General features: G+C 40.2%; 1 long non-coding RNA gene across 1 annotated transcript; it reads right to left on the bottom strand.

Annotated features, from left to right (window-relative positions):
• Window positions 1-503: 503 nt before the first annotated feature.
• On the bottom strand, window positions 504-16,731 carry LOC143159828 (uncharacterized). The gene is made up of 7 exons (XR_012995229.1): window positions 16,419-16,731; window positions 15,481-15,554; window positions 6,704-6,777; window positions 6,558-6,627; window positions 5,208-5,308; window positions 3,622-3,730; window positions 504-587 (listed from the first exon to the last, which is right to left on the bottom strand). It is a non-coding gene; the product is annotated as an uncharacterized LOC143159828 (long non-coding RNA).
• Between the last annotated feature and the right edge of the window lie 2,102 nt (window positions 16,732-18,833).

Below are 18,833 nucleotides of genomic sequence, written 5' to 3' on the forward strand. Positions count from 1 at the left end.
GCAAATAATAATAAAATCCTTTCCCTCAAAGACCAGTAAGTCAAATTCATTAATGATATTAATGAATTAAATGAAATCAAGGTTGCCGGCTAGCATTTTTAGTGCATATGTTTGCGTGCATATATTATACATGCAAGGATGCATATAACTGAGTGCTCAGAAGTCTATTTTGTAAAATTCACTGGGCATCCTGGCCAAGATGAATGCTGGATTTTAGCTGTTATTTCCATTCATAATTGAATTGCAATTTTTCAGACAGAATAATCTCAGAGTTTTCATATTAAAATGACAGCAGTTTATGAATCAATTTATGGGCTTTGTCATCTAATGATTCATTTATTTTAAATAGACCAAATTAATATCGATGATTCCTTTCATTGGGTTATAACGTCACATTTTATGTCAGTTGCTCCTCATACAAAGTTGGGCTTTTCTTTTATTAATTTCTTCCCCATTGTTGCATTTCCCACTGTTGTTGTTGGAATACAAACAAACAAGGACACTCACCTCAGAGGTATTAGCCTTTTCTTATGACATCAGTGTGTAGGCTGTGCAAAATCGAGGCATCACTTAGTCACTCGCACCATCTGTGTGGGCCCGGAGAAAGCAAGATGTAATCTGTCATACGGTGAGCTTTGTACAAAACAGCAACAATCTGTATTCAGCTGCGCAGATGAAACAGATCCCTTGAGGAGCTTCAGTCTGCCAGAGCGTGCGCTTGTGGGTGTCAGCGGCTGGGGGTCAGCTCTTCCTAATGTGACGAGGGAAAACTTTGTTTGTCCAGACAAGAATTGGGAGGGTGGTGGCAGCTAGTTTCACAGACTAGAGTTTGCTAGCCAAACTGCGGTGGTATTAAGTAGCACTTTAAAATTTCAGAGCCAACATCCTTTCTCATTTTTACTGACGTAAGAAAATTTGCTCTGGGATGATTTGAATACAAGAAAGGAGAAAGTGATAAAATCACTCCCTTTTCGGTTTTTACTTCCCCCAGGAGTAAACCCATTGTCTTCCCCGGCCTCTCGGAAGCTACCACGATGATGTTCCTCAAAGCAGGGAAGGCAGCGGTCTACCATGCAAAGGAAAAGGCTAAATGCATAGCTAGCAGGTCTACAAAAGTCTCCCTGCATAGCAGTGTGCAGGACGTGCACAGGATATATCCCCAGGCTACCTCACCTATTTGGTTGGAATTTATGATAACATTACTTTTTACTCACACCCTTCAAACAGCACCTCTCCACCGACTTTTTTGGCAGTCATCTCTAGATTTGATTTTTAGTGCATACAGATGACAATTACATGAAGGTACAGCAATATTTTTACCTACGGCCCTTGCATGTTCCCAAGAAAAGTATGTAAGAGCCTTTATGGCCCTACATCAAATTACTTGAGCTTGTGCTGAACAGAATTCCTGTAATACGTGTTTTCACTAAATAGGTGTCTTGTCACAACCCCTACCATTACAGACACTGTAAGATGACACCAGTGCCATGCCAACTACTTCAGTTTTATAAAGCGTATCTGTGGAGATGACTTTCAAGGACAATCACTTATTCCAACCTCCTTTTTGCAGTGGTACCAAGTAGCCTAAAAGGCATTATTAGTTGCTGAGCAATGGTTCTCTCTTCCTTATATACCGCTCGCTACTTTTTTGGACCTTTTTTTTTTTAAACGTAAAGAACTCTGGTACTTATTTTCAGATTAAGAATACGATCTCATGCACAAATTTATTATTGAGCATAGTTATTTTTATGGAACATCATTGTTTTTTTCCCTAGTGTCTAGTTTCACCACAGAGACGGAGATCAGCGTAAATACTTTTCCCAGCTGTGACTGGGAAATGGAGAACAGAACGGAGCAGCAGAGAACTGTGATCTTTAGCAAACAAAAGACTCCGAAATTCAGAGGGAGGAGGAATGCAATCTGTCTTCTCATCCCAACAGTCACCAGAAGGGGAAGACCATGCTTTTTACTGTATTAGACAGTTTAAAAAAAAAAAAAGGTGAACCTGCTGAGTACAGCCCAAAGACGTTTGGTTAGGAAAGCCAGAAAAGACCCTTTTCTTATGCTTTTTCTGTAAGCACTACAGCCATCCCTTTTCATGTTTTGCTGCATCTAATAGTGTGTGCTGCTGTTGTCTGGTTTCTAGGAGAAGTCTCCATGCTCCATAAGGGCAATGAGGCAGTTACAAGTATCATAACAAAGCTCTCAGGAACTAGGGGTAGGAGAGCAGGAAGAAGTATATATGGGAAAAAGTGGAAAATGCAATATAAAGAATGAGTTACCGCCAATGCATGTTTTCTCCGGAGCCTATAACAAACATAAAATTAGGTTAATCTTCTAACAAAATCTGTGATTTTATTAAACAATTAGTTCAACTATTATTTTGAACTAACTTGCTTCAGTGTTTAATGCAGCCCAGCCAGTGTCACATGACTGGCAGACACTATTAGTGAAAGTTTTCATGAGTCAATTGGACCTATTTGGGAGCTCTAGTTAAAACTTTTTTCAAGCTTAGGGGATGATTGCAATTAAATTCACTTCATTGGAGTTGTTAGCTTGATGACAAGCCTCTTTAAATCAAACCTTTTCTGTCATTCTTCCTTACACTCTTACCTGCAATACCCTGAGCATAACTTTCTAGAGAAATTAATATTTTAGGGTATCTCCATTTTGCCTACCATTTTTGAACAGCTGATTCCCAGACAACATCTCCCATGCTCTCCACGTTAAGCACCAATAAAGCATCTCAGCACTCTAAAACTGGAGTCAATTCAGGCCTTGATCCAAATCCCTTAAAAAAATCTATCAGACTCTTTCAACTGAACATGCTAGCCATTGGTTTTAAGACAAATTTGAGTTCCCAGTCAGCTCTCGCTAGAACTCCTGGCCCTATGCATCACATATGTGAAACCGCTTGGTTCTAGGACATGCAGTAAGGACAACTGAGTAAAGATGTGACAGAAATACTGATGAAGGGATTTGCGTAAAAAAAAACATAGCATAATTTGTAGCTTTATCCAGTTATTTTTTTAAGCAATTGTACTTAGCAGATGGAAGTAATCTTTCCGAAAAGGGGAAGAAAAAGAGGCCCGTGCAATTTTATGAAGGGGAGAACGAACGCATTTTGGCTGCCACATGCCCAAGACACCACACCAAATTCCTAGTGTTCTAGGAAAAAAGCTGCAACATGTGTGTTACTATATCATGTGTTAGGACGTGACAGAGGTGAATAGTTTTAGTTGTTAAAATTAGTAAAGCAGGCTACCTTTGTTCTTCCATTTACATACAAAATAGATCAGCACTGAACAGTCTCTTAACTATTTTTATTTCAGTCTCTTTATGTCAACTTTGTGTACTGTCTTTATAAAAAAAAAGATCAGCATATATTATGATGTTTGGTTTACTACCATGTGGGATAACTGAAAACACAATTATGTTACCTCTCAGACACAAAGCTTTTTTTCAGGACGGTTACATGCAAGAAAGGCAAATCATGCTGTAAGCAATGAGATGAAAAGACTGGAACAAACTGTATGCAATTAGCTTAGCAGACTAGATGGAATTGGCCAGAATTCAGATGTGGTACAAATGAGTATAAAAAAAGGAGTTGCATTTGCTTACCTCATGTCTGAATTTGATCTGTTGATCTTAGCATATGAAAAGCAGTGGTACTGGGAGTAATTTAGCTGTAATTCCTGCTCTGTTTTAGTTAACTGTCCTTGACTTCAACCTGCAGGAGATCAAGTTCAGAACGGTTAAGAATTTCCCCACTTTTAAAAGCATTATCTTTGACACATTACAAAGCAGAGGCAGGGCATAGAGGTCTGATCCCAACTGCCTTTAAAAGAAAAAACAAACATCAATAAGACCTTTGCTATGAAACTTCAGTGGAATCGGGATTAAGGTTCTAGGCCACAAGAGAAACATCGCCTGTAATAAAGTAACACTGTACTGTTCCAGACTAGTGTAAGAAAATTCTACTATAGTGTCCTTCTGGTGTTTTAAGACAGACCGACCAAAACTCGTTGGAAAAAAATCCTTACAAACGTGTAGGAATACAAAACAGCATTCAGAATGAGCACAACTCAGAGGAGGGTTACACATAGCAAACAAATGAAGTTCATGTTGAAATGCATGAGACGTGCTCTCTCTTACTGGAACACATGCTTTATGATTTTCAAATCAATCTATTCTCACTAGAAGTGACTCCAACTTCACTGGCCATAAAGTATAATCTCACAACATTACTTTTTAAGGCAAATAATTTGTTAGAAAGAAGAAAAGAATAACCGTTCTTAAACATAGTACTTGTTGCTAAACCTTTCTCAGGATGCAGCTGCCATTTGCATGGCAATTGTAGCACTCTGTAGGTTAGGGTGAAGATACAGCCCTAAGAACTCTTTTTCTGTTGTTGTTTTATCTCCCTTTGGTGCACTATTGCCCTTGTCAATCTTCAATTCCCAAGTATTAGGGAAAGAAGAGATTTTGACTCCAGGGACTACAGCCACTGCCCATGGGAAGCAGAAGCAAGCACAAGTCTTTTGGTACACCCAATTCCCTCCCCAAGACAGACATCATTTTTTCAGATGAGACACAACCCGGCGCTCCACAAAACAAAAAAAAATTTTTTTAAGTGTATGACACAATGGAGGAAAGAGGTTAGTGCTGAGGGTAAAGTCCAAATATCTCGGCATGTTTTCCTAGATTGTCTCTTACATAACCCCCAAAATTCAGTCTCGCAACAGCCTGCTGGGAGCAGAGGGGAGTGGGTCCGGGAGCTCACTGACAATACCAGGCACATGCGTGCATACACACACAGCCACCACACACACAAGGCAACAAGAATTAGCTAGTCCACTGCAAATGTCAGCCAATTTATGTAATGTCCTTTTACTCAGCATTTCTTATTCACTGGAGAGTGAAAAATCTCAATAAACAGTCTCTGAAGAATTGAAAGTGGGGGAAGCTAGTTGGATTTATAGTCTTTCTCCGGTCACTGCTGTTGTTGGCTGCTTGATAGTCTATACGTTACTTCAATTAAGCAACCAGGGAACAAGGAGGCATTTATTTAATAAGAATCACCAATGCAATTGGTGTTAACACGTTCTAATTGTTATTAATAGCAGCTGTCATTCTAAGTTGACTAAGCACAACAGTTCTGCGCTGCTGCTGTTCATGTTATCCCATGAGGCGCACAGAAGACTTACTCCAGAATCCAATTTATCCAGAGAATAGTTTTTCAGATGGTAGGCAGCCAGAAAGTACAGTCCGGATGACAGCAGTGCTAAGACTTGCAGATTTAACACACCTAGGAAACAAAGGAAGAGCTGAGAAGTGGAAGGAGAGTTTGGAGATGAACTGACTGGATATAAATAATACCAATTATTTCCCCAGCCAACCTTTCTAGTAAAGAAATATGTTGGTGGTATACTTACGCCACCTTGAAACAAGACCAAGAATCTCACCTGTTCAGTGCTTCAGAATTACGTATTTGGCAGATGTTGAAATACGACCTTTGTCGCTAGACTACGTTACTTTTCTATTATTATTTTTAAATTACTTTAATTTCAGAGCTCTAATTTCCTGTTCTTTCTAGGAGAGTGAGCAGTAATAAGCTGTTATGAATGCTACAGCTTTTTTTAAAAAATAGGAAGGAAAGAGGAAGAAAGCAGATTTTCTACTCATCACAAAACATAAGAAATAAGAAATTTCAGTTAATTGGCTTACAGTCAGAAACAATTGTAAGTTGTTATGATCAAAGTAAAGCTTACAATGCACATCAGACAGAATTCTGAAATTAAATTATATCCCTTTACAGGTATTGAAAAATCTAAGAAAAAATTTAGGGTTAAAGTTTCAAAACCAAGTACAGAAATTCACAATGAAATACGTGGTTTCTATTTCTATAACAATGTCATAAGGGAAAAACAAAACATCTAATCAGCAAGCACAAAAGCTTGAATTTTTACATTTGTTACAGTACTTGTGTTTACCATGGACACCTTTATTGACTTGGAATGCCCACAGAAAACTCACCTGATGAGCCTTCCCTTAAAAGCCATTGGTTTATGGCCCTCTTCAAAGCACGAAATTCACTTTTTCCCACTCAAAACGTCTTAGTAACTGATTATACATTTAGGATTGTACACATTTAGGATATGAGGGAGAGGATTTTTTTTTTCAATGATGAAGGTTCCAAAAATTATGTAATGTTTGGTGTACTATTTTGTACCTGACTGGGCAAACCATTTTCTTGCAGCTATTTTGAACCTCCATGATAAAGTAATCTCACGATTGATCTGATCTACATGAAGAAATTTTATTCTGGAGAGTTTTGTTTTATTACAGTCATCTTCAATTCTAATGAATACTTCTGGTTTTGATGGAGAAGACAGATCTGTTTAACATACAGATCTAACCTCTAAAACTGAGGTTAAAATTATTCTGTGAAAGATAGGGGCACGTGTAGCAAATTAAAAAATAAATCTGGTTTACATGAAATAAAATGTTCAGCAATAATCTTAAACATTGTGTCAGCATCGATTTCATTTACTTACAAGATTTAAGTTCTTTTTCTGGATTTTCTTTTTCAGTAACTAAAGTTTCCATTTGTTACTCTTGCTCCTCCTGGAAATACAGCAATAAACAATAACATAAATGGTTATTACAAATACTTAGATGACTTTCTTGAAAGAGTATTTACCTCAAGCATGTCCTAAGAGTCATCAGATCCAGTTTGGCTTAAAGGTTCTGTCTAACATTGAATGCAAAACGTCCCTTTAGAGAAAAATAAGATAGAGGATATGTTACTAAAAAACCTACAGGAAATGACAAAGTATTAGAAATTGTGTTCTAGTCTAAGTGTAAAAAGATTATGTCTCAACATATCATTGTCAATGACCCTTTATTTAAATGAATCCCATTGATATGAACTGAATATACCATTTTCCAGAGCAGGAGGCACATTTATGTATGTAATAAACATAGAGTATCATTACATGCCATTATGTAGTGTCTCTAAGAAAACCCAGTGAGCTCCAGACTTGCTCTAAATCCTCCTGAATTCAGTCTCTTTTGACTGAAATATGGACTTGAGCAATGCCTGATGAGGTGCCTCCTCCAAGAAACCCCACTTGTAGAGAGCATGCAGACACCACCGACCTTGCAGTATGCAGGAGGACAGATGGTAATTTCTAAACCTGAGATTAATATGATCCTCTACCACAAAGAAATAAGCAGAGGTGATGGATTTTTATTTTATGTTCAACTTGGAACTTGTTTTATTTAGAGATGTTTAATTTATAATTGTATCATGCTGGCTCAATGCTTAGTTGTGTTATGGCGCTCTGCCCAGAAATCCTCATGGACGCAGCTTTCAACAATTTCTTTGTGTTTCACAGATGGTCTGTATTTGCCTTTTGCTTTTTTTTCTTTTAGTATTAATTGCAAGATTTTAAAATGAAAAGAAAAAGCAACAACAGTGGAACAGTTTTAGGCTTCAAGCGGTTACTTGTCTCCAGAATTTCTTGTGGAACTGAGTTGCTTCAGATTAATGCAAAGTCTGCAACATACATATCATACCAATCTCTAAGTATAGTTTGAAATATTAGCAATATGTAATGCCTTCAGAATTACATCTGATGTAACGGTAAGAGATTATCTGTTGTAATTGCAACGACTACAAAACCTCTCATAAGGAATTGCCATTTATTGTTAGTCTGCTGTAGCGCAGCAGATCTTTGCTGCCTCAAACATACCTGTAAGGCAATGAGCAGACATTCATTATTACAATGAAGTAATAAACCTTTAAAGACCTACCTCGAGGCAAGGCACGGGGTGTGGGCTTACTTGGTTAACAAAAGATAGGTAATGCTGGAAAACTAGAAAAACGGGAATGGGGATTTTCTCCTTGAAAGGGAAGGATGACAATACATCTTTCCCCAGAGTAGTTCTTTCTGAGACTGCACAACCTATAGGCAGTTCCCTATAGGGTACACTGGAGTCGCCATAGACAATGCAGTAGTTTGAGAAGGTCACATGGTTCCCACGGGTATCCCAAATATCAACCACAGCCAAACTCTGGTAATCGACTTACAAAAAAAACCCAAACCAAAACAACAGCAACAAAAAATTGACTCATGATATTCTACAGCCTGGCTTACAGATTACTCCAGATAACGTCAGGGAAATAGTCCCAGCCACCGCTGGTGCTGTCCTCCGGACAAGGCTACACGGTGACTCTGTCTTACATTCACTTTACTTTCAGTGACATTTCTTCTACAGGACTGGAAAGGCCTGATAGATTGCAGCAAATCACAAGTAGCCCTAGTACTTCGCAGAAGCAAACACTGGGATCTTGATCCCAAGTATGTCATATTTGAGGAAGTTGTGGGGTTTGGCTTTAAGTCCCTCACTTTCCTGCCAATTTCAAATGTGATTCAAAACCGAGTTCATTTTCTGATCTTTTGCAGTCATTATCACAGGACTTTGTTAGAAGCAGAATACAGAGGGGATTGTAAGAGAATAAGTTGGAAGAATTTCTGGAGCTGGCACGTCCAAAAGGATTTAAGAGGCTAGATCAGATGACGAGGCCATCATCTTTATATTAATCCCTTCCTTCCGTGCACATTTTGGAGGCCTAGGAAGAACACTCTCTTGCCTAAATTTTTAATATGAAACGCTACTCATGTAGAGACAACCTCTACTGTAGAAGATACACTGTTTGACTGTCTTGTAATTAATGAACATGAAATTATCAGCTAATAAAAGATGGTGACACAGTAAAGCAATCCAAGAATAAATCCTAGACCACTTATGACTCCTTCCCAATAAGTTAAATTTCAGTGGGACTTTTGCTATTGTTCTCAACAGACCTCAAAGAGAAACTCAGGCTGTAATCAGCAGTGACTTCAAGGCAAATAAAAAGGAGTAAATAAATGCCACAAAGAACCCTTCTTAGGCTGCTGGCAACAGCACAGCTACAAAATTAGCCTCCGCTTGTGACGTTCAAACAGATGGGTGTCACCCAGGTGGAAGAGATGACACATTAAACAACAGACAGCCTCTCACTCCATCATTTTTGACCCCAAAAGAATGACAAAGCTCATATTTAAGGAAGAAATTACCGTGATCTGCTATGCATATTATGCAAGTCATCCTATGTGCATTTAGAGACATAAGTACAGAACAGATTGTGTGATAAAAGGGTTTTATCTACATTAATTTAACCTACAGGCATTATGGAAAGATAAGCCTGTAGCTGAGCTTCCTACACAAAATAAAACCTTTTTGATCTGTCTGTAAAGCAGATATTTTGTTGCAAACAACAAGAGGAGGGAAGATTATAATTAGTTCCATTTAAAAACAAAACACAAAACGCAACGGAGAAATAAAGTGCAGTGAAAGAAGAGAAACAGGCTAAAGGTAAAGTTACCTCAGCAGCTTTACCGTGCTTCTTTCTTTATGAAGAGGCATCAGCAGAGCAATGCACGTGGGCTGAAAAAAATGAGTTTACAACTGCTACGTGCATGGGGGAGGGTAGCCCCATCTTACTGTGGGTCCCACAGTTCAGAGATAGACGTAGAGCCTGATAGTTGATCAGACTATTTATCTGATTGTTATTAATGGCACAGTACAGAATATTTTGCTGAATGAGGTCCCTTACCAGGCCAGATCCTGGCCTGCAAGGCTGTGCTGGGGAAACGAGCCATCCCAGTGGGCTGACAACCGGCCTCCTGGGGACAACAACCCACCCACAGGAGAAACTCGGCACAACACTGAGCGTAGGAGGAGAAGATTTGCTGTATAGCACATACGGGTCCTAGAGGATAAGTGACATTTTAAACAGAGCTGGATCAGTTCAGTTAGAAATGGATTTAAACCCAGTGAAATTCCTGAGATGTCGAGCCAGGTAACTTCCAGTATATTTTCTCCTCAGGAAATCTGGGTTTTTTTCAGATAAATATTTAAAGGAAAGAAGGTAGGTTTTCATCTATTTAGGATTCCTGCTGAAAGCGATGAATTTGTACACAAGGGAAGCAAAATAGGGTATGAATCTATTCTAAAGGAAGCACAATTAAGAGCACTTTATTTTTAAAGCACACAGTAAAACCCCTCAATAGCTAGAAACATTTGCTGTTTTTCAACACTTGAATATTTCAAACAGACTGTTTTCCATCCAATATCACAAGAGGGAAATAACCAAGACCAAAATAATGTTTCACAGATTTTATTTTATGTATGAATCAACTAGTCTAAAGGAAATACTACCTTCTTTGACTAGAAGCATGGAAGAGTTCAAGGATACAGTATGTATTTTTAAAGAAAAACCTAATACACATGTTTGGAAAGGAAGAGGACAAGACTTAAGCTTCTGGCAGTATTTGCAGACATCCACAGACCTTTTGAATAGAGGTATTCTTCTGGGGGCTTTCACCTTGTCTGAAGGTTTTGTACTTGTTCCAGGTCTTGCACTGTTTATTACATTTTAAAAAGTCAAGTTATTCTTTCCTACTGCACTGCAAACTAGAACATTACTCTTGCTAATTTTGGGGACTCAAGAGCAAACAGAGAAGGGGAAGAGCCAGACATAGATGAAAGCATAATTCTAAAAAAGCAACGTAAGTTTCCACTTTAAAAAAAAAAATAATCAACAAAACCAAACAGAAGAGGTAAGGATTTTTCTCAAACCTGCAGCAATAAAGACTGTTCATTTTCTGCTTGCAATATTAAAACTATTGATGTCAAAAATGCCTGACCCAGCACTGCATTACATTAGCTGTACAGGAAACATGACAAGGGGCAACTTCTTATGCTTTTGTCAGACCAAGACAAATAAACAGGCAGAGATCCGAGACTGGAGATTAATATTAAAGCCATAAATAAAGAGATTGCATGTAAAGTAAGCAAAAACAGATACTGAAAAGAATTAGTGCAACTCAAAACACAAAACCCCACACATATCCTGCAGTCTAATTTCATTTCCAGAGTATTTAAAAAGAAGACATTCATTCCATCCTGCCAGCATGCCAATTTGTATGTAGAGGAACCGTTCTGCTCTACTGAGTTTGCACTGTATGTTGTATGACTACTAGTAGCTCTACTTGGCACACTGCAACTGCTGTGGTTTAATCTTCACCCTATATTCCAAAAAAGAGCTACTGTGTTCATTGTCAAGGTTTACTACTACCCTCCAAGAACTACCCTGTCCTAGATCTTATCCTTACAGAGTCCAGACTTGTGGGAATTCTGTATGGCCAAGCAATGCAGGAGGCTTTTAGACAAATTCCTTCAGCTTTATCAGGTTTGCAAATCATGGAAATATCTTTCAAGGTGAAGAAGCCAAATCTTAAAAGACATCAAACATTCATTCATTACTACAATAATTCTGACTCCTATTTGTTATCCAAGGCCTCATTTTGTTACACACTATATGAACAGAATAAAGAGTTTCTTCTCTACAGTGTGCAGTTTTAGAGATAAGAAACAGATTGATAGAGCTGGATATGACCCTCTCCAAAGCTGACCGTTCTTCCTAAGTGACATTCCCTGCAGGAGACGTCCTTTAACTACTAGGGATGCTGGGCTCTTAATCCTCATGAAACTCTTCAGTGGAAGGGATGGCTCAACCCACTGCATTTCTGAAGCAATTTTTTTCCAGGTCATCATTAAGTACTAAACTGCTATTGCTATTAGAGCTTATTAGAGGTTCATCCGAGAAAGAGCGGCTTTTAATGAAGGTTGCACTCCTCATCAGCGTTAGCAGTCCTCAGTTTTAATTTCTTTCCACTAAGAAATGATCAGAAAGACACCCTTTTCCAGTATTCAGAAGAGTGAGGAAGGACAATCATGTTTTTGCAATAATCTGTTTCTTAGGGATCAAGCCTTTTAACTCCCCAAAGCAATGGAAACTTCACTGATGTTTTTAATGAAAAAGGGATTGGTTCCTGTATTCATTCATGACCAAAGCATGATTCCCCCTTCCCCTCCGGTCTCCTGAGAATAACATATCAGCGAAATAACATCTTGTCACATATGCACATCAGCAAAAGCATCTGTAAATTCTCATTCAGGAACTGAATTTGTGGTAGTGGCTCATAGCAACATATAAAACAGAAAGAAAACAGTTTGATTGGCCTTTTGAAAGAAAATCCAATTCATAACAAATCCTATTTTAACTTGTTAGCTGAGGAAGAGGGACGTGAGCATTTGAGGGAGGGCAGGGAATGGAACATCTTATTTCTATAATACCTCTTCACACCATGGCCACGTGTTAAATTCCAAGTATCATGTTGTAGGGCAGTCTAAAGTTCTATTTTATGGGTAAGCGAACACCGTTAATTAAAGCAGCACCTCTTGGCACAGACAGAAGTCACATACTTTTAAATTAGCCCCTGTATTTTGGAAGACCTTTCTTCAGCAGTTTAATAGTAAGTCTGTTCAATGATCAGACCTGAACAAATAAGAGACACTGGAATAACCAATTTAAGTCATTTCCTCCAGCTTCTCCTGGCCTTGAAACTCCTCTCTTCTTCCACAGTTTCACTGGCCTTATGAATGGTTGTGAGAGGAATCTGGAAGGTTGGAGGTCCTCCTCAAGCTCTGTTGGGAAAGAGTCCCGAGTATCCATCACTGGAGCTGAGATTTGAGAGCCATTCCCATATTAGCCACAGGAATTCCATGTATAGTAATTACTGATCTGACACTGGGCAATTCTGTTGAGCTTATTTACAGCGCTGCTCTGAGATGTTACGTACTTCGAAAATATAAGCTAGAATAATTGCATAGCCAGGGTCACACATAAAACCATTTTTTACATTAATTGCCTGGTACTTCAGATAAACAAAGAAAGATTTGGGTTTCTTTTCCAGTAAAGCTCTCTTACTGCCAACTACATCTCAGTCTCCTGGCTTCTGGCAACCATCAGCGTACTGTCACAGCTAAATGGCTCCAGAAAACAAGTATCCTTGAACAAGAAGAATTTGAATGATATGCTTGGGATGGTTATTTAAACAGTGCTTACATAAACTAAGAGATGAAGGGCAGTGAGAAGTGAGGTACTGAGCACTGACTGCCCCTTACCTTGAGCAGGGCATACTGAAGGAACTGGAATAATGTTATATTAGGAGGACTTTGCCAGTTAATTAAACTGATCTTAATCAACGTATCGGTATTGCTGCAGGTGTACTAGTCTAATTTTCATCACTGTGGGGAATCAAAGACATTATACTGATATGGAATTATACACACGTAATTGCGTTCATGACCACTTCCCCTAACATAGTATGTGCATGGTATATGCGTATCTTTGAGCTGCAACCTACAGACAGAACTGCAAATGCAGGGAGCAGCAAACGAAATACAGGAATTAATACCCGAAACAAGACATAATTCCTTTCAATTTACCAGAGGGGTTCTTTTTGTACAAGGCTGTTCTCGGACAAAATTAGGATTTACTGATAGTAGATAGGTATTCTGAAAAAGGAGGCATTTTGATGGTTTTCTTTGACGTAAACAGGAGGTGAATAGATTAACTGCCCTAGCTCAGGATTGTATGACTATACTACAGGTTAATGTTACTAACTGAGAAACTGTGTCTATTCTGCTCTAGATTGTGTGTATATATGTAGATATATAAATAAATTTTAATTTTATACAACTCCTCTGGAGTTATTTTGCCTCTCCAGTACTAACAAATAGGGGGTTTCTGTTGTTTGTTTTTGTTTTAAGTTTAGTCAGTGAAAGCAGTGACTCAGATTATACCTTGGAAATAAATCAGTTCACTAACTGTGTTATTTTTAGTCATCTCTCCAAATCTGCAACGCTGGTTAAATATTTGGTCTCACAACACAGCAGACAAAAGTTGCAAATAGCACTAAACCCCAACCTACTGATTTGAGCTGAAATAAAAAGACAGGGACCAATCTTCCCATTACTTCTAAATAAAAACTGCATGCTGTCTTTTATACTCTTGCAATAATTAAAAAATAATCCTATTGTTTGGAGTAGCACTTGGTCCCCAAGGAAAGAATTCCTTTCCATCTAAACAGATTTTTACTTTTATTTTGAATCTCTGCCAGGCAGGGAAACCAAATACAGGCCTTCCCCACTTGGTTTCCCCCCCTTCCCATAAGCGCTTTCACCATCTGTGCATGATCATGGCCCAGCCTTTCTTTTCACCCCTCTGAAAAGCACACAAGGATTCCTCCCAAACGTGTCTCACCATGGAACACATGGCTGCTGGGGATGGCGCTGGTGAACTCGGGGTTGGATTAAATGTAACACGAAGCCACTCCCCAGGGGCCATCGGGGGCCTGATGTGGAGGGAGAAGCTGGGGAACTGTTTTTTCCCTCCACTCAGGGAAGCACCTCTTCCCCGAACTGCCCTTGTCCCTCCCTGAACTGTGTGTGACAGGGAAGGCACCATCACTCCCTCTCCTCCTGCTCCCAACCACTACAGCTGGCACTGAAGCTTGTACAGGTTTTCTGTGTACTCCCCGTCTCAGCAACTGCTCTGTCGACCACTAGAGCGGCTCTGCAGGGTTTCTGTCTGTAAATCCATGCACTAATGAATTCACTGATCACTCTTCGGCATGGCCCTGCTGAACCATGGAGCTGTTATGTACCATCCCTCTCCACGGCTGCTCAGGATGCTTCCTGTCATGTCCTCTGTAGGGATTCAGTGCTTTGAGCTCAAAGGCATTAATGCAAGGGAGATGGTGAACGCTGTGGTCAACACTTGGCCCATAGAGATCACACATTAGCCAGTCTGCAGGAGGCTTCGCTGTGACTAGTTTACACTGACAATGTCTTCGAACAGCAAAAGCTTGAAACTCCCTTCTAAGAAAAACTGGCTTTTCAGAAGCCACCAAAGTACTCAACACTGCAGACACGTGACTATTAACTTCATTTTTGTTCCTCTGCTAAATCTTGAAATGCATGCTACATGCCTGGAAAAGGAAGTGCTTGCAGGGGAACAGAAGTGCAGTTGCACCTCAGACGTTGTTTCCTCTGATTACACACTCCTGTCTAGTCCCTGCTATATCTGCAAGTATTGCAAGCATTTGTAAGGATGTGCAGAAGTACTTGCAGAAGGTTCCAGTTCAGGTGATGTTCTCAAGGCTTACTGTAATGCACATAACACAGTTCCAGCTCTGCTGGCCGCTGTGGAATACACAGTCCAGAATTTGCAAAACATGCAAACATGGACAGCCACAAATGCTAACTGGAGCTTTCAAAAGGGAAACAGCAAAAATAACAGAGTTGTCAGGAACATAATGCAACAAACTGAATCCCAGTAGTCACAGCAAACCATCACTGAAATGCAGCTGAAGACACCACTATGGATGTTTTTCAAAAGTCTAAATAAATGGATATTACTAACGGAATAAATAGATAGGAAGCCAAAATAGATGGAGCAGCGTGTTCTTTTATTCCTTCTACCATTCAGGATCAAAACCAGTCTCCAGCTTGTGCACATACCTGAGTTGTTCTCACTCTCCCTTCAACTGTGCTGAAATCATCCCTGTGGACATTGGTTCTTGGAGCAATGTTATCTACAAAGAAAAAGCCCTTTAAGACTGCAGATCTATTCATACTTGGTTAACACACCGTCCTGAAAGAAAAGGGTCTTGGTCCTGCAGCTTTGCAATAAATGGTTAATCAATGCAGCAACGCTGGTGTCAAGTGGCAGAATTTGGTCTGTGATTTTTTTATTTTTTCCAAATTCATGTCATACAGACTATGCTCTAACTGTATTGGTGTGTAATTGATCTCAAAAGGATTACTGATCTACGGAGAGAGAGGAATAAAACTGGAATATAATCCCTCTGCTTCAAAGTGCTATCAGGAAGTGACACTTCTACAAGTGACTTCGAGGAAAGAGCTGTAGAAACAGCAGTACAGATGGTCACATTCTGGAAGTTACCAAAAGCTAAAAACTTAATCTAAACTGCCAAGGTAAAGAATTAACACAAAGAAGTTGTGCAAGGGACAGAGCAAATGTATCACTGTGCCACACTTTTGGACACCCCGTCACACCCTGATCCCTTCAAAAAGCAAAAAATATCCCATCAAGCCTGTGGTTTTGATACAAAAAAGAGCATTTATAGCCGGTCAGTACCAGATCCACGTTTTACATTAGCTGTAGAAAAACAACTGAACAATTTAACACTCCCTGTCAATTTGCCTTATACAAATTGTAAGGCTTGTAATAAGTGTTGTTAAAGGTTCTCCCAAAAGTGCCTGTCGTGCACAGCAGTCCGGGCAACACTGCAGGTTCCAATAACAGCAAGCACATCCTTGAAGCAGCAGCTCAGTCACATTTGAGTATGGCACTGTCATACAGCAGGGTGTTACGGAGTTTAAACACAAAAATTATTTTTAAAAAAATTCAATGAGACATTTCATTCATTCGTTACCTGGTAGAGATGGTGCAACTCCTCTAGATGTCCTGCCTGAGGGAAGCTGACCTACTTTTCATAGAAGAAGGTCGGTTCTTGATGCTGGCCTGCTGCAAGATCCCCAGTTACTTCGATCCACTGCAGAAAGCCTTACACGAGGAAACTTAACATCACTGGGCAAGACGCATGCTGCAAACGTTTGTCCTAAAACAAACACTGGCAGGAATAAATCAAGACGTTCAAAAGGAAATAAAGAGGTTAGGCAGCTTCCATACACAGACACCAGAGTAAGCTTGTTTCTTACTCAATTAGATAATACTACTACTAAGTCCACCCAGAGACACTTTATGGGGGCCTAGGAGTGCTTGGAGAGTACAGATCATAGAATCATAGAATCATAGAATCATTAAGGTTGGAAAAGACCTCTAAGATCATCGAGTCCAACCACTGACCCAACACCACCATGCCCACTAAACCATGTCCCTAAGCGCCTCATCTACTCATCTTCTAAATACCTCCAGGGATGGGGACTCAACCACTTCCCTGGGCAGCCTGTTCCAATGTTTAACCACTCTTTCAGTAAAGAAATTTTGATGATATATAAAAGATATAATTTACATTGTGTCATTTTACATTGTTCAAAAATATTTTTGTGCAAGTTTGCATTGGTTTCCCAAAGTAACATAGCAAAAGGTATTCTAGTCTCACTAACTACAGACCCCGACGCGTGAAAAGGGAACGTGTCGGACAGGTGATGTTTCCAAGTAAAAAAGCAAATCATGTTATTCCCCCTGAATGAGGAGCACAGGACAGCAGGCAGATTTTTGAAATATTGAATCCTCTAAAAAAAAAATTCCACTCCGTTCCCCATGCTTGAGTCTTTCCCAGGATAAACTGAAGTGGAGATAGGGCAGCCCAGAAGAGCATCCCAAACAGCCTGCTTCCATATCCTCCCACCAAGCCATTCCAAACCATCTTAGCTCGATAAAAAACAACCCCAGCTATTTGTGATCCCAGACTGCCTGGCTCAGGGAGGTTTAGTTTTGCCTTTGCTGGAAGACACCCAACTTCCCACTCCCTGCCTCCCCCACCTGGGCAGGTAAAGGGCAGGGCAGCCAGTGCATAGCCAGGCAAGGCAGTGGGCAGCCAGGGTGGCAGAGCTCACAGGTGGGATGGCTGGGGCAGCAAGCTGACGCCTGCCAGGCTGCTCCATGCCCCAGTAGCCCATTTGGCCTGCTGCGAGCACCTGTCGCACACATCCCTCTCTCTAAATATATGCACATACACGATTTATTCTTACTTCAGTTTTTCCACATGAGAATTTAGAGAGAAGGTCCAAAGGGAAGAGAGGGAGCCATAGCAGAACTCACCTAAGACACAGCCCATCCCAGTCTCTTTCCTTTGCTCTTTCTTTTCTTTACCCACTGTGCTGTAGCAAGGCGAAGAAACTAATACATCTTCTGACAATGCTAATGGGTCACTTTACAGTAGACATAAGCCTTGGGGAAAACTCGATAATCAAGACTTCCTTCTGCCTTTGGGATTTAAGCTAACATCTTTGCACTGGGACAATGAAGTTTTTCCTCAAATACTGTAAACAAATGCAAGGAAAGCTGACGTGACTTCCCACTGCACAGAGGGGAGCCAGACAGCATTTACCCAAACTCCAGAAAACTGGGCTTTGCAACACCCACAACAAACCTCCTCCCAGCAATCCCTGATGTGCTACTTGCACCGTAAACTCTAGAGGAATACAGCTAGGAAAGCAACTTCTTCAACAGCATGGCTAAAACACACCTCACCAGTTTCTTGCTAGCTAGTGCTCTGTAGCACATTCCTTCTTCTGTAATACCTGTGGTTATGCCAGCTGATATACACAAGTAAAATTTGGTTTCAGTAAAGCTCTATTTTCATTAGAAAATAAAGGTATATATAGGAAGCAACAGAGTGAGGGTGACAAACACTTGAACCATGAGTTAACTCAGATTTGGCATGGGCACACTTCTGTAAAGGTCAGGGATTTATTTCGTTCACCTAGCACATGCAATCTACGTTGTTAGCCTTCTTGTAGCCCCCTCCTGTCTCCCCTGACAGGACACCTCACCCCTCAGGGCAGAGATGCACCTTCTACATCAGTCCTCCTTCCACTGATGGGATAACTCAGGTCTACCAGTCACTTCATCCTCGAGAGCAGAGCTGAAAATCTCGTCACTCCATAGCTTCTCTCCTAGATTAGATCCCCCTCTCCACCTCCCTCCCCTAAAAAAGGGAAACGTCCTCCCAGCCTCTTCAGCAGCCCTGGCCTGGGATATCGAAAGGAGGTCAGTACAAATAAACTGCCTCGACTCTCCCAACTCCTGTGAGCTCAGGTTCGTTTTCTCCTTCAGCCCTTCCTGCTCCGTAAGTACCTTAACCTCCCCAGCCTCCACCCTC

This window comes from Aptenodytes patagonicus, chromosome 4, assembly GCF_965638725.1.
Source record: "Aptenodytes patagonicus chromosome 4, bAptPat1.pri.cur, whole genome shotgun sequence".
In the NCBI taxonomy this organism is placed as follows: Eukaryota; Metazoa; Chordata; class Aves; order Sphenisciformes; family Spheniscidae; genus Aptenodytes; species Aptenodytes patagonicus.